This window comes from Mirounga leonina, unplaced genomic scaffold (genome assembly GCF_011800145.1).
Source record: "Mirounga leonina isolate KUSES-001 unplaced genomic scaffold, KU_Mleo_1.0 Mir_174, whole genome shotgun sequence".
NCBI classification, from domain to species: Eukaryota; Metazoa; Chordata; class Mammalia; order Carnivora; family Phocidae; genus Mirounga; species Mirounga leonina.
In genome coordinates this window covers 861,290-884,705 of record NW_023270451.1, presented here as the reverse complement: position 1 = coordinate 884,705, position 23,416 = coordinate 861,290, and the positions used below count along the sequence as shown (strand labels likewise).

Genomic DNA, 23,416 nt, shown 5'->3' with positions numbered 1-23,416 from the left:
TGTATAATAGTTTCATACAGTAATTCTCCAATACATAAAATTCCCCACTTGCTCAGGATGAACTTGTTCACTTTGCTTTTCCCAAAGTCGAAAGTAGTTTTTCTCAATAACACTGATGGTTTTCTGTGTTAAAATGTCTCATAGCTGGAGGCCTCAAGGCACAGTGGGCAACACCACAGAACCATTTCATTTACACTCAGACATTCTCTCATCACTTGAGAACATGGCTTTCTCATCATTTTTGTCATCCTGCTGAGAATTCTAGGGTCAGAAATTTTTTTAAGTAGCAGTAGAATTCTTATGTCTCAAATAACATGTGAAAGATACAAAACAAATAAAAAATGTCACAAGCTCATCTTTTTCGAACAATTAGCCAGGCAGAACCTCATCAAGATGAGTCTTTCCAGAAACAATTTCTATGAAAAGAATAAGTGGTCGGATGGGAATCCATCATATGGCAAGCAAAGTCACATCCCTGAATGAAGCTTCCCGGACAGGGACTTAGCCTCGCTGGGCCAATGGGAATCCCTGTCTCTGGGAAGAGTGGGTTTCCAACCGAGATGCCAAGTTCACCACGTGTCTAATGGACTGTCCATTTGCATCTCTCTTCCTGGATTATTCAAGTGAAAATTGCACTCTGTAAGTATTTTCAGCTTTTTCTCGATAAAAACTTTGAGAAAACACAAATGAAAATCAGGGTGGAATCATCCATGGGACAGGCAGAGGGCACCAAACATTTGTTCAGCTAGAAGAGCACTCCTTCTATGAACTTCAGAGTTGATAGCGTCTCGGGCTAGGTTATAGCGTAGGACACTTTTATGAGAGGACAGTACTCCTGTGAAAAGTCGGCTAGGTCTATGGTTTTATTTAGAACAGCACTGGTGTGAAATACACACACGGAAGACCCAGGCACAAATGGGCCCGTGTGCGCGCCGCAGAGGCCCGCAGGGAGGCCCGTCCTGCACCCCTCAGGTGCAGTCTGGGCTTAGGAGGCATTGCAGGAGCACATTAATCAACACGTTCAAGGAATGCATTAATCAACACCGCCACTGGGCTGGCATGCCCATTGTTTAACCGTGCATGCTAACGGACGCGAAAGCAGCCATATGAATGTGGAGTTCCACCATGCTGCAAGAAACAAAACCCTTTTCACCACCGGCCCCATGCACCATATCCGACTCGACTCTTTCAATAGAAATCGTTCTCTCCTGTATGCGTGCTAGTTTATGGACTTGCTTTCTGCAACAGTCAACCAGAAACAAAGACGCTTTACAGACCAGCTAAGTTTGACAAAAGCTGTAGAAATGCCTTCTGCAGATATGAAAACTTGCAGCCTTCCAAGAGATTTTTTTCTTTGCCTCACAAAACAGATGCTGCTGTGAAAGGCAAAACAAAACAAAACAAAACAAAGCAAAAAAAAAGAAGTCCAAGCATCTATTTGTGTATGTAGTCAGATGTGACAGCAACATACTGCATCACCAGCAGGGGCCTGTGCCTGGCCTTCTGCTCCACACTGGGCTTCATTTTCCTCCTGGGTAGTTCCCTAGATAACCGTCCTGTCAGGATTTGACTCCCTCCAAAAGCAGCGAGGGATGAAATGTCCAGATGCTGGAAGGAAGGGATCTGCTACAGCACCCACAGAACCCAGGCACACATCTCTACCTTTGTGGACCTGAACACTTAAGGCTTTCTGGTGTAATCTGACCCAGTAGGTTGTGGCCTACAAGGTTCAATAAACATTAATTTTGGTCATGAGATTGCTGAATGTCAAGGTCCTAACTCTGAATGAGTAAGGGATACCATTTCTCATTATCCTTTTGCATATGTTTCCTCTCAGAGGCAGAGTGATCTCCGTAGAGGTTGCACTTGCTGGGAACAAGGGTTAGAGGGCTGTGCCCCTCCCCCCCCGGAGTGGTCCAGTTCTAGTGATTTCAGTGAGCCCCCAAGTTAAAGTCCATCTAGCCTTACCTCCCCACCAGCTCTAGCTCTAAACATTTAAAACTAAGTGTTGTAAACATTTTAAACTAAGCCAAAAGTGCAGCAGGGAGAACAAATCTGATCCCGTAAGTATTTGCAAAGAGCTCTTTGCAGAAGTCACTGCACCAACCCTCTGGCCTGGAAATGCTAAGCCTCGACACAGTTCCTATATGAGAATGACTCAGGCGACTTTCTCCTTCCAGTTCGGAAGCAGATCTTTCTCCCCAGCAGAGCACAGTTCGAGGAGAGCAGAGGAACACAGGATGCTGGCAGGGTTCCTTCTACTGACTACCAGCACTGAGCGTCACTGCCACCAAAACACGCTGTGACCTTTCTCACACTCTGTCACCCCTGCCTAATCTCGCCCCTCCCATAACCTCCCATGAGAGGATGCCAAAGTCCTTCTTCAGGTACCTTTCTGAGCCTTCAGAGACAGCTCTCGGGCTGAACAGCTGGAGGAGGGGGAGGGGGATTGGGTGCGTTTCCAGAGAAAAATGGTGGTGTTTCCCAAGAATTATGAGGACAGGATGCAAGGGGCAGAAAGAACTTAATCAATAAAGGCCTCTCAGTCACAGGGGCCAGAGTAACTCAGAGATCAACATCATGCCGTGTATTGTAATTCGGCCCCCCTACATGTGAGATTTAATATGCTCCCATCTGACCACAGGTCACAGGGCGTTCGTTACTCAGGCTCCAAAGCGTAATGGGAAGCTGTGGAGAACACGGAGATGGAAGAACAGAACATTCTCTCTCCCAGGGGTTCAGGGCTGAGCCCCCATTCCCTGCCAGAGTGGGCCGTGATCACGATGGAGGGACCGTCCAAGTGGGCCAACGTCTCAAGAGCTGTGGGCACTGCATTGAAATCTGGAGCGTGCCCTCATCCTATACCAGGGTGAAGAGAGAGGAAGGTAAGTACAGGAAAAGATCATCTGGTTTTCTAGCTGACCAAATACCTAATCAATTCTAACTGGTATAAAACCATGAAGAGGTGAATATCCTTTGCTTAGATTTAGATCCCTGTCTTGGTTTCTGTTCGTCCCAGGCTTCCCGAGGAAGCTTTTTATTCATGTGCTCTTCATCTCTCATTTCATGAGGTGAGTATTCCTTTTGTGGATGATGTGTCTACTAGATTTATCTGGTGTCCAGGAGCATGAGATAAAACTTTTCAGCTCTACAATGATCCTGTAGGACAAATTTTGATAGATCTCCTTATTGTTAAGCAGTCTTAAAAACTGTAGTCCCCATAAAGAAAAAAAAACCAAAACAAAACTGTAGTCCCCTTGCATTTTGCCATAAAATACAGATTCACATTTACAAAACAGCTTAATTATAAGATAAACTCTTTTTACTGTTATCAGTTCTATTACTATTTATTCAAAATATCAGTAACATTCTCCTACTATGCATACATAACTTTTTAAAAGTTAGTGCTGTGAGTCCAAAGGGAAGAACAACTTTTGGATCATCAACCAAAAACAATCATTAAATAAGTCCAATAACCTGTCAGGTTTTCCTTTTCAGATAGCTTGACGAATGGGAACGAGCCTTAAGGTATAGCAGGGCAGGATTCTTCTTCAGCCTTATTATGGTTACGACCAGGACCAAACTCACACAAATGCAGCCTGAGCGCTAGAAAACCAGTTCTACAGAGTGATTGAGGGGCACCCATCCCCCACCCCCCAGCTCGGGTTTCTTCTAGAAATTCCACCATTAGCTATCCTGCATTTTCGCCCAAGGTTTTCAAGCCAGGTAGAAGAGATGGGGAGAATTCTTTTCCTTGGAGAGAATTTACACATCGGTGTTGATGATGAAGGGGAACGTGGTTTGTATCCGTGACTGGATATCAATCAGCAGGGGTAGCACTTTCCAGAGAGAAGGAAAACCACAGTTCTGGTCGTTTACATCTTGCAGATACCACAGCACACAAGTGAATGTGGGAAAGACTACTGAAAACTCCAAGTAGCTACAAAAAAACTTTCTTATTCTAATGTCAGAGGCTGAACTCTTGAATAGCCTGCGGACATTCTGAATACAAGAGGGCTTCAGAATTTTGGGAAGCTTCAGGGCGCCTTTGTTTCAGGGAGGCAAGGGAAAAAGAACACGGGAAGACACTCAGGATTTAGTTTCGACCAGATTAAATCATTCACAAAGATAAAATGAGATATTTCAGTGGCTCTAAGAAAGCCTGACAACTAAAAGCTCACTTTAGTCATTTAACAAAAGACTAGCCAAAAATATCCACGAGAAGAATGTACTGAGAAAGGTGGAATTGAACCTTTTCAATTGTGCCTCTAGAAGACAGAATTTTAAGTCAAATAACTCTCACACAATGAATCAAAGAGAAAACAGTGCGACTAGCCAGGAAAACGTCCCTAGCAACCACGGGAGAGTGCCCTCGGAAGTGCGACGGAGGGCTACCCCTGCCACCTTCCAAGGACACCACACACTCCTTGCGGGTGGTCCCTCCGCTTGCCTGGTCTTCATGGATCTTCCCCTTTTACTAGAAACCACCACTTAAAAATAAGCTCCTGCTCTTGCTGTCTTTCCGTCTCTCCTAGGTGTCACACAATATATAATCTCCAGAAGGACTTGTAATATACTGCTGATACGAGTGATTTATCGCAGGCCACTTTTACTTAACACCATTAATTCCCAATCCCCAACAAGTGTGACTTGGGATATCCAGACTTCCGTGTCCCTGTGAGATTGGATGGGTCCTACTCTTCCATAGCTTTACCTTGCAGGCATTATTTTATGAATTAAGGATACTTGTTGGAGGAGGTGTGTATAGGTACATCAAAGTGTTATAAAGCAAATCATTTTACATTAACTAAGGGAGCTTTCTAGTAAAAGAGCCATTTATATGAAATGAAGGCTCTTTTGGTATTGGTCACGACTATTTAACTCAGCCATTTTGCTAGTCTTTACTCATGTTCACTTTTCAAGAACTCTTCAAAGCAGAACAAAATGTGTGCTACTTGATTTACAAAGCAACGTTCTTAGTTTCCAGGCCACTGACTTAGGGATTTCTGGGGGGTATTAAAGCACCATAAGTATTAGTTTTTTGAAATCAGTTTTAATACAGCACAAAAGAAGCAAATTCAACTGAGGCATGAATCATTTTCTCTTAAGCAGGAAACAACATCTGAATGGATTAATTTTAACATTTCTCAAGGACAAGAGACAACATGCTTGCAAGATTTTCCTACCTCCAAATCTTGCAAACAATCTTCTTTTCATAATTGAAGCCTGTGAGAGTTTCTTTATTTGTTAAATAGAACCTAGGAGGGTAGAGGACTAAATGTCTGAACAATCATGCTCTCATAAATTCATTACAAGATAGAGGTCTCCGAACTATGTTCCAGATCTCCAAGTAAGATAGTCTTCATCAAGTTCAATACTATAATAGCTGGCTTTTCAGAGGCATCATAGGCCTGGCAGAGTCCATTCTAGAACTGATAATTCTAAGTGACATAAATGGGAATGGGGTGGGTAGTGGGGGTGGGGGCATTTGATTTACAAAGCAGAAAGCATTTATCAAAGTAATATTTAAACTTTCCAAATAGACTTTTGTATTATTTGGACTTCATTGTGAGATAACAAAAATTATGTATGGCTAAGTATATTTTCAGGAGATTTTCTGATACCTGATTGAATCAAAAAGAAAACTCTTTTCTTGTAAATGATTCCTTATCATTTTAAATCTTTAATTCCTTCAGAAACATATTGTTTATTAGTAATGCCTTCACTCTGCTGTCTATTTTCTGAACTTTATGATTCATGATTTAGTAAGACAAAAATCTCATTACAATGAAAGGACATGAAGGGCTGGTTTTCTTTCCTATGTAATCGATCTGTCCCCTTTGACAGGCAGTATGATTAACGTTTTTGCGTCTATATTCCTACTCCCCATCTTTCAACATACTTTTTGGATTGAAAAGTATTAATTATGGCAATAATATTACATAATCATATCATTTTATGGTATAATTCCCTTCTTTACTAATTTAAACCTTTTCAGAAGACAAACCCCTACCTTTGAAGAAGTTCTTCCTGTCTGAAGAAGTTGTCCTTTTAATTCTTTAAACCAGATGTCTTCTCAGCATTGCCCTGTGAGTCGAAGAGTGGGGGAAATGTTAACAAGAGATTCATCATCAATCATAGCAGATTGTCAATACATTAACTTCTGTCCGACTCCCTGATGGGAAACACAATTACCAGGGGAGTCCTGTAAGGAAAGACAAATTATGAATAGATTTGCCAAAACACATCTCTGCTGGTTTCAATCAAAAGTGACAGCAGAGAGGGACGCCTGGGTGGCTCAGTTGGTTAAGCAACTGCCTTCGGCTCAGGTCATGATCCTGGAGTCCCGGGATCGGTCCTGCATGGGGCTCCCTGCTCAGCAGGGAGTCTGCTTCTCCCTCTGACCCTCCCCCCCTCATGCTCTCTCTCTCTCATTCTCTCTCTCAAATAAATAAATAAATAAATAAATAAATAAATAAATAAATAAATAAATAAAAGTGACAGCAGAGAGTTGGCCTAAACTCTGGTGGCCATCCCATTCATGCAACCCAGCCGAAAGCGACATGTCTGTTTCCTTTTTTCAGTTTGGGGGATAGAGGGTTTTTTGTAATGCACCTATATGGTGTGGCTAAAATACTTTCTTGCTATGGCTCATTATTACTGTTGTTATTCTTAAAATGTTTCATTTAGTACAGAAGGAATTTTTTTGATTTTGTTTGAAAGGCCCCAAGTTCTCAGTGAGAGTCACAAAGAGACGGTGGGAGCAGCCAAGAGGAGAGGAGCCCCACCTGGCCCGTGACAAAGGCTCAGTTATGGATAATTCCAGAGTTTGACCAGCTCCAACTCCCCGCTCCTCAGCCTGAATGTTTCCTTTGCAAATATTCCAGCTGATTATTAGCCAGAAAAGGACCGGGAGTGTAACAATTGCAGCTGAGCACATTAGGTTTCATTTTTTTAGACAACCAATTCAGTGACACCAAGGGTTTTCTAAGGGAGGGTTTGTGGCTTTTTGGACTTTGGATTTTTGGAAACAGAAGTCATACTATCAGACCTCTGAAAAACCTTTCAGATTAGAGAAACAAGTGTCAATTCAGGAACTCCCGACTGCATTGAAATATTAAGACAACTATGAATTGCAAAGTGATTCCATTAATAAAATAAAAAGATGTGTAATCTCAGATGTTCTTGTGTATGCGTCCGTTATAAAATATTTTCTGTATTGAATTGCAAAAAGCTTTATCTTAATGACATGCAAAACCACTCTTAATAGATTTTCATTGGATCTAATGCAATGATATTTTATTAGGACAAAAAAACTATTGTTGAGGTTAATGACTCCTCCTTGGAATTAAAACCAATTTTAGAGTAATCAAGGTCTTCTTTTCTTATTATTTAGTTCCCTCTTTAAAAAAACTCTTTTGAGGTGTGTAGGAAAGAATCTGCAAGAATCTGAAGTCATGTCTACAATAATAACTCAATCCAACAAACTTACTGAATATTTCATATATATCTATCAATACACTGGATAAATATAAATGAGGAAAAAAGTGTTAATACATGAGTGCACCTTTACAGGTAAACATTGATTAGGTCAGCATGTGGATGCTGTCTCCTCTCTCCCCCTCCACCTACCCATCCCTCCATCTTTCCACCATCTCCCTCCCCTCCCAGAAGCTTGGCTCTGCTTTTGGCTCTGCCCAGAACCTGAGGCAGGTGGCTTAGCCCCACGCCATAGGTGACATGAGAGAAAACCCCTCTCTTTTTATGTTACTGAATGTGGACCTTGGATGAGTCTTTCTCTTCACCATTGCAGTGTTAATGTGTGACACCGGTTTGGGCCTCAGGGACTCAGACCCTGCCTAAAGGAGTACTTTGCTACCAGGTCATTCAAGCCAGCTTCACTCTGGGGAAAGGAGTCTGTCACCTCTGCTAGCCCAGTGTACTAGAGCTCTGCACTGGGACTCAAGACCAAAGCCTCACCTAATAATATGTTGTTACTTTGTCTTGCTTTGTCAGTGTCCACACTACAAGTATTTACTTTGGGAACCTCAAACGCAGAGCAGAATGTAGCATTCCTGGGTTGCTGGTCAAAACACACCACCATCCTTCACCTCCAAATAATTAAGGTAAGGCAAATTTGCAACTCAAAAGGGTAGCCTGCTCCTTCCTTCTTAAAGTCTCTTCTAAGACAAGTTTTTGTGTGTGGAAAAATCCACAGAAACAGGAAGTGGTTCAGTTCGCTGAGCCACGCCCAAAGGGAATCTTCACCCCAACTGTTTTGGTACCCTCATCGTGTCTGTGGCATCTACACCACACTGCTGTGGAGCTATTGCTAAAAATCTACATCACAGGTAGTCGGAGGCTACAGCTAAATATTGAGAAGAGCATCAACTAAAGACACACATCAACAGAATTAATTTCACCATAATTTTTACCTGGAGGAGAAAGAGAACTCACATTTTGCGGGCTACTACCATGTCCCAGACCTGGTGTATGGATGGCAGGTGATGCACCAACTCTGTAAGTATCACTATTGCTTTGACACAGAGGCAGAAACTGAAGCACGGAGAGGTTACGTAAATGACCCAACTCGCACAACTCCCAGGTAATACATCTGGAGTATAATTCTGCTTCTGTCTGAATCCAAAAATGTGTGCCTCTCCTACCTCCTCCCATGGCTTTTGAGAGAAGCCAGGATGAACCTGGAGTGGGGGTGCTGCCGAGATTTACGGGAAGGGCAGTAGAAGTGGAGCTGTTGGAAGGAGTGGCCACACTGATGGGAAGCGTGGAGGAAGCCAAGAGGAGTAGGGTCGGGGAGGCAGGAGGGTGGGCCACAAGGTTGAAACCTGCAGGGAGGGTGCACGCAAATGGGGGAACTCAGCGGCTATCAGCAGGAAGCCCCCAAAGCCCCAGCTGGTGCCACCACCTCCCGGGGACCACAGTTTCCAAGTGTCAGTGACACCTCCCACACTATCATTCCTCTGCCCTTCTGCCAAGCATGCCCTTTATTAATAACATTTCATGGAAGAGGCAGGTCTGAAAATACTACTGGGTATGGTGTGGAAGAAGATGTTCTTGAACATAAATTTTATTTTTTTATTTCAATTCAATTAATTAACATATAATGTATTATTGGTTTCAGGGGTACAGGTCTGTGATTCATCAGTCTTATATAACACCCAGTGATCATTACATCACATACCCTCCTCAATGTCCATCACCCAGTTACCCCATCCCTCCACCCTGCTCCCCTCCAGCCTTGAACATACATTTTAAAGAGAAGTCAAAGGAATGTGGTTCTTTTGATAAGCTTGAATCATTTTTAGTATAACTGAATTCAGGGCAAAATGCCCTGAAAAGAACACACATGTAATTTTGTATAGGTGGGGTTTCCCATAAACATTATGTGGGAAAACTATTTTATCTTTGCTTATATATATTATTGATAGCGCACAGCCTCATTTTTAACTTCCTTGTGATGACTGAAACCCCTGAGCCTTTGCAAAGACCACCAAAAGACTACGTATTAATTGTATTACTATGTCAGCAATTATGCCAAACATTTCTAGGGAATGAATTTTTGTTACATTCATTACTCTTGCTTTGACAACTGTGTCAATGGGCTTTCATCACTCTGAAACACATTTAGGTTGACAAAACGGGGTAATACATCATTGCTAAGGATTATTTTTCCAATAACAAAGTAACAATTCAATTTTTTTAAACCAAAATACAATCAACTTATCCTATTAAACAAAACCAGTCCTAAGCCAAAAGGTCAAGATGAGATCTGATGTAATTTAAAAGTAGCCTTCAGAAAAGATAAATAACATCTAGGAAAAAAAAAAAAAAAAGAAACCCAAAGGCCATGGTACACACGATAAACCAATTACAATAAAAGTAATTCAATGGTGCATAAGTATGGCATTAAAAAAATTCAATAATTCAAGAAAGTGAATGCTTGCCTTACCCATGGAAAAATAAAATAATGGGGCGCCTGGGTGGCTCAGTTGGTTAAGCGACTGCCTTCGGCTCAGGTCATGATCCTGGAGTCCCAGGATCGAGTCCCGCATCAGGCTCCCTGCTCGGCAGGGAGTCTGCTTCTCCCTCTGACCCTCCTCCCTCTCATGCTCTCTGTATCTCATTCTCTCTGTCTCAAATAAATAAATAAAATCTTTAAAAAAAAAAAAAAAGAAAAAGAAAATAATGAATTTCCTAATTGCTCCAAAGGAAATTGAACTATTAACTGGCACGAATTTTTTTGCAGGATTTTGTTTTGTTTTGTTTGGTCTGGTTTGGTTGAAAATGGGAACCTGTAACATTCAATGCAACTGAAAATCTGTTATTGCAAACATTACCAGGTAAAAAGTAACAGCAAGCAAAAACACTCAAAACCTCATTTGGTTTATACTCTCCGGCATAATCATGAGGACATTAAAAATGCTAATATTACTCTTTGGTTTGGGCAAGGTAGATTTCTAAAAGCTGGCTTTATTGGAGATATGCATTATATCAAGCATTTGACCCTTCAATCCAATTCTGTTTTCAACTGTGACAATTTTATTTCCCGTTTACACTCTTAAAAAATCAATACAGCTGAGAAATACTTTTTAGGACATCAATTTTGAAAACCTTACATGTAACAATATAGTCATACACCTGCACTATTATGTTTATGTAGCATGCAAAATTTAGCATTATGAAATGATGGTAATTTACAAACTTATTTTTCATCTTGGTCTTTAACAAAACTTCGGTAGTATGAAAATCATGGACTAACCCCCCCAAACTCTTTTTTTTTTTTTCTTAACTTCCTGCCTTTGACATGATCCTTTGACTGAATTTGGGGTCCATTCATACTTATTAACTGGAGAGAAAAGGATAAACAAACAACCCTATTAGAATTGGCATTTCTCTTTGGTTTCTCTGGGCATGCCTGTCATCCAGCAGCCCAATTCAGCTTGGCAGGGCAAAAAGCCAAAATCATCTTGAAACCCAGTTCTCGGCATTTCAGCAACCTATGAAACAAAATACATTCCAAAAAACAGAGAGCATGGTCTGGAATAAAGCAGGTTCAACTAGTACCTCAGTGGGATGGCCCCCAGACAGCCACCTCTCCCACAGCCTGGCTCGCTGGGGTTCCAGCGACACGGGGTCCTAACGTCCAGCCCCAAGTTTAGCATGAAGTGCGGCCAACTCTTGAAGACTAGTAATCTTGCTGGGACTTGGGACCAACTCTGTGGCCTCTTAAATATCAAGGCGGGAGCAGGGCAGGGATCCCTTCTGATCGGAAATTTGCAGGTAAACCAATGTGTCATGCTTGACCTTTCAGAGAAGGGAAACCACTGATCCCTTGACAAGTCAAATTAAAAAGATTGAAGACTGCCTACCCCCAGAAGCTGAAGACTGTTTTGAGTGCCATCATCATTTGCTACCTTGTAGACTGGTGCGAACATCCAATAGTGAGCAAATTCCATTCATCTACGGCATGCTGGATATATGCCATCTTACTGTCTGTCAGGGCCCTGGCAGACATACACTGCTGTAACAGTTTATAGCACATACATGATGCACTTCATGGTTTACTAGGAGCAACTGCCATAACTCTAAATAGAAACCCAGAATTCCAGTGTGCAGTCATGGCTAGCTGTCTAACAAAGCGCCATGCCCCCTCTCTGTTGTGCAGAGTGGTCATGAGGAAGAAGCCCCACCCGTCCAGAGTCTACATTTCCAGCTCCCCTTGAATCTCGGTGCGACCGTGAGATGTAAAGGAGCCTCCTTGCCCAGATGTTCAAGAAGCCTATGTCTTTCCCACCCCTCATCTCTCTACTGCTGGCTGGAAGTCGATATCCATTGGAACTTTGGAAGTCCCTCGGCCTGGCCTTTGTCAACACAGTTCCCTGAGGGTGACAGGGAGAGATCCTTCCGTCCACACAAATGATCTACATGACCAGCACTGGACTGCTACCTGAATGGGAAAGGAATTCTAACTCAGGGAAGTTTTTACCATTTGGGGGTTTGTTACAACAGCTAGGTCTGCCCTGTCTCATAGAGTCAGCATGTCGTGAATGTAACAGAAATCTTAAATCTATTCCTCATTGGTCCTTTTTCTGTGTCTATAATCGAAAAGGAACAGATTTAGTTTTAAAATTTTAGTGTATCCAGGGGCGCCTGGGTGGCTCAGTCGGTTAAGCGTCTGCCTTCAGCTCAGGTCATGATCCCAGGGTCCTGGGATCAAGTCCCACCCTGGCTCCCCGCTCAGCGGGGAATCTGATTCTTCATCTCCCTCTGCTGCTCCCCCTGCTTGTGCTCTCTCTCTTTCTCTCTCAGTCTTTCTCTATCAAATAAATAAAATCTTCTTTAAAAATTAAAAAAAATAAAATAAACATTAGTGTATCCAGGGGCACCTGGGTAGCTCAGTCGGTTGAGGTCTGACTCTTGATCTCAGCTCAGGTCCTGATCTCAGGATTGTGAGTTCAAGTCCCACATTAGGCTCCACGCTGGGCATGGAGTCTACTTAAAAAAAAACAACACTAAAATATTAGAGTATTCAGAGATTATTAAATAAATCCTATTTGACACAATTGAAATAGCAGTGTTTATTTTGCTCAGGGAAGAAAAAGCTTGAAGGACACTAGTAAAATTGTCAATGAATAAATGAAAGTGGTTGAGAAGACTTCACTAAATACAAACCAAACAAATATAGAAGATTTACTGGATGGTATGTAAAATATCACTGTACCTAGAACATGGGGAAGGTTGAACATAGTTGAGAGACTCCGATTCAGTAGGTGTAGGCAGGGCCTAGAAATCCACTTTTCTAATAGGCAGCTCCAGGGGGTCTGATGCAGGCGGGCTTGGGCCACACCATAAGCAATGTGGTAGAGAAGGTCTCTGGTGGGGACGCCTGGGTGGCTGAATCGGTTGAGCAGCTGCCTCCGGCTCAGGTTGTGATCTCAGGGTGCTGGGATCGAGCCCTGCATGGGGCTCCCTGCTCAGCAGAGAGTCTGCCTCTCCCTCTCCCTGCTTGTGCTCTCTCTATCTGTCTCTCTCTCTCAAATAAATAAATAAAATCTTAAAAAACAAAAAAAAGGTCTCTAGGATAATGATGGTTAAACTGTGAAATACACTACTTTGTGAGGTCATCAGATTTCCTTCCTAGAAGAAAGTAAACCTGGGGAAGTTTCCCATCCACAAGGTGGAAAACATACTCTGTCAATAAACATTACAGAGCTCTGGGAATCTAGGCAAGTATCACATGACCCCAATCCTTAAGCAGCTCCCGGTCTCAGGAGAGTGACTGTGTGTCTTTGCAGAGGAGGTGGTGATGAGGAGAAGGAGGAAACAAAGATGCCATCTGGGTTTGAACTGGGGAGATGGGTCCCATCCATGGGTGTGCGGAGGTTCCCCAGTGTGGTCCCAGAAAGTACACTGAGCTCCCTGGGGCATCCTTGTCCCAGAACAGTCTCCAGATAATGCCACCACCAACAAGGTACAGAATGAAACAGAGGAAGGGGAGGCCCAACCCTATTCAAGAAGAAAAAGCACTTCATGTTTACCTATTTTACATATCGAACTTCCATGGAATGTGCCGGGAAGAAAAGATTCTAAGGCAAACAAAAGAAGTTTTATAAAACCGTACGGCCATATGGGGAGTTATTGTTTAGTGAGTTGTTTCAGTCTGGGATGATGAAAAAGTTCTGGAGATGGGGGATAGTGATGCCAATGAACTTAGTACCACTGTACATTTCACAATGGGTAACATAGTAAATTTTATGTTATATATGTTTTGCCACAATAAAAAAAAAAAACATGGCTTAGACTTCCTTCTACCTCTGTAAGTTAATAAACAGAACAGGATATTTGCAGGAAAAAAAAATTAATCTAACCCTACACTCTCTCATCAATACTTTCCAAGTCCCTGAAAAGTCAGGAAAACATGAATTCTAAATCAACAAATATTTCATGAGAATTCCCGTGGCCCAGGCCCTGTTCTAGGCACTGAAGACACAGAAGAGAAACAAATGCTGCCCTCAGAAAGCATTTATTCATTCCCTCATACACTCAACAAATATTTATTAAATGTCTATCACTTGCCACACTATGCTGGGCACCAGAAATACAACGGTGAGAAAACAGCAATGAAAACATCAGCAAACAGGACCCTTCTTTGCCCCCATGAAGCTCACAGTCGACTATAGGAGACAGATATGAATCTAAAATACCCACTTTGAAAAGTCATCAAAGCAGAGCTGTGTGGAGCTCCTAGCGAGTGTGGTGATGAGAACTGGCTCAGTCAAGGTCTTTCTGAAGGGAATGATGACTGAGCTGAGATCCGATGGACGGGGTTGGGCAGGGACAGTGTGGCCAGAGCAGAGCAGAGGGAAGCGGGGCATGGCCCCAACGAGGCTAGAGAAGCAGGTGGAGGCCCAGTGCCACACAGAGCCCTGTGGATCTCTCAGTCTCTGTCTTAAGGGCTATGGGAAACCATAGATGTACTGTAACGAGGCCCGGGGTGGGAGAGGAATGATCTGATAAAAAATGAGGGCAAGGGGCTACTAGTGAATTCCTGTACAGTTACAATAGGTGAAAGTCGGAGCACCTGGGTGACAGTTGGTTAAACGTCTGCCTTCAGCTCAGGTCATGATCTTGGGGTCCTGGGATCGAGCCCTGTGTCAGGATCCCTGCTCAGCAGGGAGCCTGCTTCTCCCTCTTCCTCTGCCCCTCCCCCTGCTTGTGCTCACGCTCTATCTCAAATAAATAAATAAAATCTTTAAAAAACTTTTAAAAATTGGTAAAAGTCTTTGAAGCTCTCAGATGAAAGACAGTATTTAATATATCAAAGAATTATCATGATCAGATAAAAAAATTATAAACTGCATGCCGATTTTTAATTTTGTAGTGTTAATCAAAACATAGTCTCTTAAGGTTCTATTACAAAAATCTACTAATAAAGCTGAATATGATTAAAAGAGAATCACCAGAATCTGCAGGACTAGTAAATTAAGTTGTCCACACTTGATCAATACTGTTTAAAGTAGATACTTTGGGGAATAAAAAAACAGTTGAACTATTTGATCAAAGGAATGAAGTATATTAAACTTCACAAAATATGATTACTTAGGCATCTTTCATTAACACATAAGACGACAACAGGACATGTAACTAAATGGTGCACTAATTTGATTAATATTTAAGAACTTGAACAAAGAATCAAATATATATCATTTCTTGCTTTAAAATATGGTTATTGATGCTAATATATACTGTTGAGTGGGGGAAAATTCAGATCTGCACAGTACTGTGTGCTAAGAGCAGATAGATAAAGTAATAACAAGAACACCTTTTATAGATCAAGTTAGCCACGGGCTCACTATTTTAATTTATGCAGATTTATCATTCAATAAATAGGTGACAGACATTTCTGCATTTCAAATTCTGGATAAAAATAGGAGTAGGATGCATCGAGCTTTTGTGTAGTGAGTTAATCTGACCTCTGAACAACATAGTACATTCCAGACCCTCTCTCAAAGTTCAGAAAAGTTGTACAGACTTGACCCATATAATCTGCACAATTCACCTTTTCACCAAATTGTCATTTATACAATTCACCTCTGTCAATTTGTTGTTCAGCTTAACTTATCTTAAGAATGCAATGTAGAGAGCCAGAAGAAGGCTCCCAAGGTTGCATTTTATTATAAGCTACCAAAGCCAAAGCCCCCTGGGTTTTGTAGGTCCTGGGAACACAGGCTGATTTGTAGAGGTCTGTACCATCACTTTTCGAGATTTAGCCTTACAAAGATCTTCATTTTAAAGTTTAATCTGACTTGGTTGAAAACCTAATAATTATTGTTCTATCAGTGTACACTTGGGCCTGAACAAATTTAATACACTTGGGTATACAAAAACGTTTGTAAATTTCACGTGCAAAATTCTTCTGATGTTTAAAGGGGTGTTTTAAATGCCCAATGAAACTGCCCATTAATATCAAAACTGTAGTTCATATTCCTAGCAGATGCCACAAATAATATGTCAGATTGTAGAGAAAGGGATAATAATGCAGTAAATCAGATTTAGCAAAAAGAATGAATACATTTACCATAAAAGGGGGGGGGGAATCTCCTTTAAAAAATTAGAAGTATAATTTGCATTTTTATTGTTGGCACTAAACAAATCTCACTAGAGATAAAATGAGAAGTCAGAAAAACTTTCAAACATTTGGACAAAAACTAGACATTTCTTCTTTTTTTTTTTTTACTATCAGCTTTCAAAGTTGGTAAGTCATTCTTTCAAAATTCTCTTTTTTTTTCAGTCTCTTCTTGATACAGATATGAACTCACAAGTAGCCCCCACACTTTTATTTCTCCTTGCAGCTTCCTGAGTAGCTGCCACATTCAGTGAACTCAATTTGATGTCTTTTCATAATACTGCTGTGGAAGGAAGAAGGAATGAACCACAACTGAATCAAAATAAAATGGGTTCCAAATACAACTCTGATGTAGCTTCAGTAAAGTTCATCCTGTGGTTCCCATAATAATTATTGACTGGCACCAGGAGCATCCTAAGAAAGTTTGGCTTCACTTAGTTGTCTATGAAAGCACTAATTTTCAATTGCACTTGTACTGGCTTTTTGAACCAAAAGGAACTTTACGAGCATAAAAAGGAAGAAAAGAAAAGAAAAAAAGCAAAAAGCAAAGAAAGTCAAACAGGATATAAACGATAAGCCTACCATTATAGATTTCTCCATAGTGGTATCTAAGCAGAGTGGCCCATTCCTGGCCAATCCCAAAATGGCTTTGGGGGTCTCAGATCTTTCAGCTGTCTAGATTAGTGTCCCAACTTGAGATTTGGAAATGCTGGTCTTATGGAAATCTGGAATACTATTAGTTCCAGGTCACTTATTAAAGTTAACTCCAAATATGAAGCTGTCCATTTAAAAAGAGGTCATCTTTAATGCAACATGAACTGTATTAAATGAACCAGTATTTCTAAATAAAGCAATCAAGTTATGAATTCAATGGCTTACCAGGTGACATTTAGGCAAATTACTTCCTATCTGTGTACAAAATGGGGTTAATAATCCTGACCTATCTCTTAAGGTCTCGGGGAACAATTCATTTAGGAATTGTCTAAGTGCTGTATAAATGTTTCTGGTGTTATGAGAGCTTGGTTTTATTGTCATTGGAACGCCACCATCGTAAAAAGGAATTGAGAGGTTTAGTCAGAGGTGAATTAACAAAGCAAGGTCTATGCTAATACAAGTGCCCTCTGACCTTGGATCACTGAGCTTGAAAAATCACACAGATCAAAATGGAAATGAAGTTTGCATTTTCAGAGACAGAGAGTTTTTGTTAATTTATTTCCTATTCAACTCCTTTGCTTTGAAAATCACTACTTTGGAAGCAAAACAACCATTTTCAATTTCCACCTCCTTTTTGTTTTCATTATTCTCATTGCTATTCCCAGCACCATTTGCATTAAAGCATGACTTTGGAGGCATCCAAGACCTTTCTTTCTCAATCAACTATCTGGCAGCCCCAGGAAACATGCCTGTCAGGAGGCATGGGCTATGTAGACAACAAACATTTTTAAGTTTTTTTTTTTTTAATTGTGTGATTCCCCAGACATTCATTACTTTTAGAGGAAGTAAGTTCTCTCTCCCCAAATAAATTTCCACAATTCATTCATTTACTTATTTGACAAAGAGTTACTGAGTACCTAGTATGTAAGTACCAGGCACTGTCCTAGGCGCCAGAGGTAGTGGTGAATTTAAAAAGGCAGAACTCTCTGCTCTCATGTAGCTTATATCCTGGGGATGAAGACAAATAGTAAGCAAAATAAATAAGTAAAGAAACATAATATGTTAGAATGAAAAGATGAAGTGTGGTAAGAGCATGGAAGTGTGGAGATGGAGAGGGCTACAATTTTAAATATGATGGTCACAGGAAAACCTCCTTGAGCAGGTGTGATTTCAGGAAAGACTTGAAGAATGTGAGTGTGAGAGTCATTGGGGAAGGGCTCTGCAGGTAAGGTGAGGGTTCCAGGCAAATGCAAAGGCCCTGAGGTAGGAGATTTCGTGTTTGAGAACAGCCAGGGGGTCAGGGTGGCTGAAGGGAGCGAGCAGAAGAGCTGGGGAAGGAATGGCAGAGTTGGAATGGGGGACCAGATGACCTAGGGCTGGTACATGGGTTCGAGGCCTCTGACTTTCACTCCAAGTGAATTGGGAAGCCCTTTAGAGGTTCTGAGTGGTGGAGTAACATGATCTGACTCCCATTTTAAAGGCTGGATCTGGCTGTATGAGAATACGCTGAAGGGAAGCAAAGTTGAGACAGGAAGGCCACATGAAAGAAGACGGCTGCAGTGATTCTGAGCAGACGTTAGTGGCTTGATCCACGGTAGTACCGGGGTATAGAGTTTCACTGCTTTCAATTATTAATGACATCCTTCTTCTTCATCTAGCTGTAGTTCCCTATCTGAATTACTTCCCTCTCGAAGAAAGTATTTTTTCTTTAAAGCCTTCCCTTCTGCCCCCTTCTGTCAATACTAATACTCTCCCCTCCATCACCAGCCTTAGAAAAGGTCAAACATGCCACATTTGGATGAAGTCATATCAGCAAGGACACTACTGTTGTAAGATAAACTGAGGCATATTTAAATTTTTTTTTTTTAATTTGAAGAAAAATAGATTTGAATCAGGCAGCATCCAATCTAGCAGGTAGAATGGAGCTCTAAGGAGCCATATAAAATGAAAGGCTGAAACAAGGAAGTTATGCTAGACAGACAGAGGGTTGGTTATTGCAAGGTCCCTTTCCTTAGGAGATGGCAGGGGTTTATCAGGCAGATTTCCTCGCTAGGGCTGATCAGGGGATTCCTGATTGACTGGCTTAAGATTCCATTTCTGAGAGTCAAAACTGTCATTAAGTCCTGGCTCTGTGACAAGAGACATAGCATAAGGGACTCCATTTTGGATCTGTTGTCTTTTTTTTTTTTTTTTTTAAAGATTTTATTTATTTATTTGAGAGAAAGAGAGCACATGAGAGGGGGAGGGCCAGAGGGAGAAGCAGACTCCCCGCTGAGCAGGGAACCTGATGCGGGACTCGATCCTGGGACTCCAGGATCATGACCTGAGCCGAAGGCAGTCGCTTAACCAACTGAGCCACCCAGGCGCCCTTTTTTTTTTTTTTTTTTTAACACTACTCTCCCAAAGCACAAATGACTTGATGGGTTCTATTGAAGTTCTCAGTAAAGACACCTGCCACTCTTCAAAGCACTGCATTACAGTCCAGATGACTGTGGAGTGTAAGCCTCCCTCTGAAGTGGGGGTGGGGGTGAGGACGGGGTGGTTGGGTACAGAAGTCTGGGATGAGGCCAACAGCTTTGGTTTTCAACAACCTCTACAAACCTGCTTGCATTTTGACTTAATTAAGTCCCACTAGGACTGCACACAACATTTTTGAAGTAAATTATTATCCTGTTCTTATATGCTCTTTTGTCCAAATACACCAAAGAAATGCTCAGTCTTTTTTTTTTTTTTTTTAAGATTTTATTTATTTATTCGACAGAGAGAGACATAGCGAGAGAGGGAACACAAGCAGGGGGAGTAGAAGAGGGAGAAGCAGGCTTCCCGCTGAGCAGGGAGCCCGATGCGGGGCTCGATCCCAGGACCCTGGGATCAGGACCTGAGCTGAAGGCAGACGCTTAACGACTGAGCCACCCAGGAGCCCCAAAATGCTCACTGTCTTTTAACGCCTGTGTGTGTGTGTATAGAGTTTTATCTTTAACTGGGGCCACTAAAATCAGACACTATGTACCAGGCAAGCTTACGCCCTGAGCACTGATTGGAAGAACAGATTTGACTTCACCAAACAGAAAGGAGGCGGCTACATTCAAGCCTAAGTCCATGTCTCTAGAAAGGTGGTGGCAATGACCACTACTCAGAGAGAACGTTCTGGAAATGGCCCTTGTGGGAAAAGGAGGAAGCTACATTAGTCTTTTCAACCAGCCTAGAAATGTTCCTGGCGCCTCAGGACCAGCTTAGGTCAAGGAGGCATATGTAACCAGAACAATCTTGGATTATGGCGTTCTGGGCCCATGGTGCAGTACCCTTGCTTTTTTAGCTGGGTCTCACTGTTTGTAGAACAAATAATATTTTTTTTATTTTATAAATGAGGTGATATATGACTTTTATTAATGGGTTATTACTTTAAATAAATTCTCTCTCTCTTCTTCATTTTGGGTGACTTAGGAAAAAAAAATGCCTCTTGACATTTAGAAAAAAATTTTTTTTTCCCTGAGCCTGAGGTCCTACCATGGGGCTCTGGTTCCTCCGAATACTTGCACTGCCCCCTCTCTCATCTCCTTCAGGACTTTACGCACATGTCATCTCCTCGATGGCTGGAGCCACCTTCTGTGGCTGGCGGCTGCCCTCTCTAAATGGCAACATACACCCAACTCCCATCTCCCTTCCCTGCTTTATTTTCCCCTGCAGCCCTAGTCCCCATCCAACACATTACATATTTTATTACTTTATTTTATGTGTTGTCTCGTGCATGAGAACCTAGACTCCACGAGGACAGAGATTTTGTTTGCTTTGTTCATGTTATCTACAGTGTGCCCAGAACAATGCCTAACACACGGAGGACATCAATAAATATCTATTAGATGAATGAATTCCACAGTGATCAGATAATAATGTCAACTTGAGATGTTATATTCAAAGATCAATTTTGGCTAGCACATGCATAGGAAGTATTTCTGGAAGGATACATGAGACTGCTAACAGCATTAACCTGGAGGGGGAGAAATTTACATCTGATTTCACAGCTGTATGTACTACTCATATCTTTAGATCATTATAATTTTTTTATCACGCAGAGATGTCTGGGCGATGTGAATTATGAGCCATAGTAAATGCTTTTTATAGCCTTCGATAGTAAAAAAAAAAAACAACTAATAAGTGTCCATTTAAAAATAGTTAAGCACATATATGTGCAAAGATCTACACACAACAATGCAATGAGGTGGATGAGACATGCAAAGTTAACACTAAAAGGTAACACATCTAATAACTTCTACTTTTGGAGTGCTCAAAGATCTCATATCCAACAGGATGAACAGATCTGGCTTGAGCAGTATGTTGGTACCAGAGACACCTGCAGCTAACGAAGACTTCCCAGCAAGCAGGACACTCTGACCACTAAAGGAGGCAGAGAAGAATGTTCCTTACAACTTTTTTTTTTTTTTTTTAGATTTTTTATTTATTTGAGACAGAGAGAGAGAGAGAGAGGAGTGAGGGCCAGAAGGAGAAGCAGGCTCCCTGCTCAGGACTTCGGGACCACGACCTGAGCTGAAGGCAGATGCCCAACCGACTGAGCCACCCAGGCACCCCCTTACAAATTTATTTACACCAAAGATATGGTAGCAAGGATTCCAGTAGGTTCCAAGCCTTGAAAAGTATTTCAGTTTTCCTTTGAATTTCAGGACCAAGCTATTGTTATACAATACAGTCTCCATAATGAGAGTTTCTGAGGAAAATGAAAGAAACCATGAAAACCAGAGTGCAGTCAGAAACGTCAGAGAGAAGGGGGTTGACAAAGTGGCAGAATTAAACTACAAGAGCATACTTATTTACAGAGTAAGAAAATCTGGAATGGAAAGAAGGCAGTCATGGCCAGTGAATGGGTCTTGTTAGCAGGAGAAATCAGTTATTCTCCCTCTAACTCAGGTAAGTATGAGAACGAGGCTGTTTGTAATATAAAGGGAAGATTTACAGACTTGGTAGTTCATCTTCTGGAAATGAGATGGAAATATCAAGTTTGGGAAAGGTGCCCGCATAGTTCTCTCGTAACGAATAGTGGCCTGTCGTGACGAAGTATGGCGAATTTCTCAAAAGGAACCAGGGACAAGGGAAAGAAGCAAAAAAGGGATGGAGACTTGTATTGACGAAGAGAAAGGAATGAAGCATGAGCCCCCTGAATCATGTTCCCTACCCCACAATTCTTTTAGGATCATTCCGTGATTTGGGATCTTTTCTCTTTTCTCTCACTCTCTTGATTACTCCACTTTCCAACCAAGGGCTTTGATTTTAATCTACCTAACACCAGCTGTTACCAGAGCCTTCCTATTAAAGGGCTTAGTCCAGCCTGATCCTTAAAGCAAACGTCAAGCACATGGAGCCAACACAGCGTTTTGGAAAGAGCACTGGTCTGAACGCCTGTGTCAGACCCCAGCTCTACATGGTCCTAGCTCTGTAGCCTGGGGTATGCTGCCGAATCTCTTCTCATCCTTAAAACAGATAATAAGACTTGTCCTTTCTACAGAAGATGGTTAAGAGGATCAAACTAGATCGTGCAAACTGAAGAGCACTGTATATAAACATACAAGTTATTTTTATGGTGATTTCTAATGCTCTTTTATTATTGTCGATGGAAAATATGAACAGAAAAAACTGTCCTAGGAAAATAGAAGCATGTCTTACAGTACATTTGCTCTGGGTCCAGCTGCAATAAAAGTCAGATAATGGGGATTTTGAGGAGTGTGTTCAAGGATGCAAAATTTTGTTGCATTAGGATAATCACCCTGTGTTTAATTTCATGAGGTTCAAAAAACTGAGTAACACTGAATATAATCTCACAGGTGGTCTTTGAAGATATTTCATGAGCTAAAGCTAACAAATCCAATTATGGCATTTTGGCCTTTAAAAAAAAATAAGTGCCTCTAATCCAGCTTTTCTCATCCTCTTGACCACTGAACTCTCTGGAATACAGAATTAATACAGAAAACTTGGGGAAAATTCTCAAGCTAGTACAGAAAGAATGACAATTGAATCTTCTTTTTATTCCAAAAGACAAATTGGTAAAGCTTACACCACACTTCATACACAGGGAGATGCATTACAATATAAAACAAAAAACAAACAAAAACCCAGCAGGAATGCAGCAGATTAGGGTGAATAAGCCTTGGATGGGTGGTTGCTTTCAGGTAATCTAAAAACAGCCCATGAGACCTCTGAAAACAATTATCTATACAAAGGATGACAAATTACATTGAAATTACATGTCACCACACCCTGCCGCCGTACCCTGACAGCAAACATAAACCTACAAGCATTTATTTTTCTTTAAACTGTGTTCACATTTGCCCCAAAATATTTGCACTCAATCTGACGGGCACTGCCCCGCCCAATCCCTCTTATAAGTGTTTAACAAGCCCCGGGAAAGATACTGACTTCTGGTACAAACTCCACTAACCAGCTCAACATACTAAATAAACCCAAATCAATGAGCAGAGAACGTAAAGCTTCAGACACGCCTTTACAGTTGGGATACACTTCTAGTTTTGGCTTCAGTTTTAAACAGATCATTAAAATGATACCTGAGAGGCGGAACAGAAAATCAATCAGTCCCAGTAAGCAAAT

At 41.5% G+C, this 23,416-nt stretch overlaps 1 protein-coding gene across 10 annotated transcripts in view; it reads right to left on the bottom strand.

Annotated features, from left to right (window-relative positions):
* The window catches only part of NRCAM (neuronal cell adhesion molecule), a 280,283-nt gene that overhangs the window by 130,799 nt on the left and 126,068 nt on the right, over window positions 1-23,416 (bottom strand). For all 10 annotated transcript variants that reach the window (XM_035020339.1, XM_035020341.1, XM_035020340.1 and 7 more), the window contains exon 4: window positions 6,014-6,087. The gene's annotated coding sequence lies outside the window, so the exon portion shown is untranslated. The remainder of the gene's footprint in view (window positions 1-6,013; window positions 6,088-23,416) is intronic.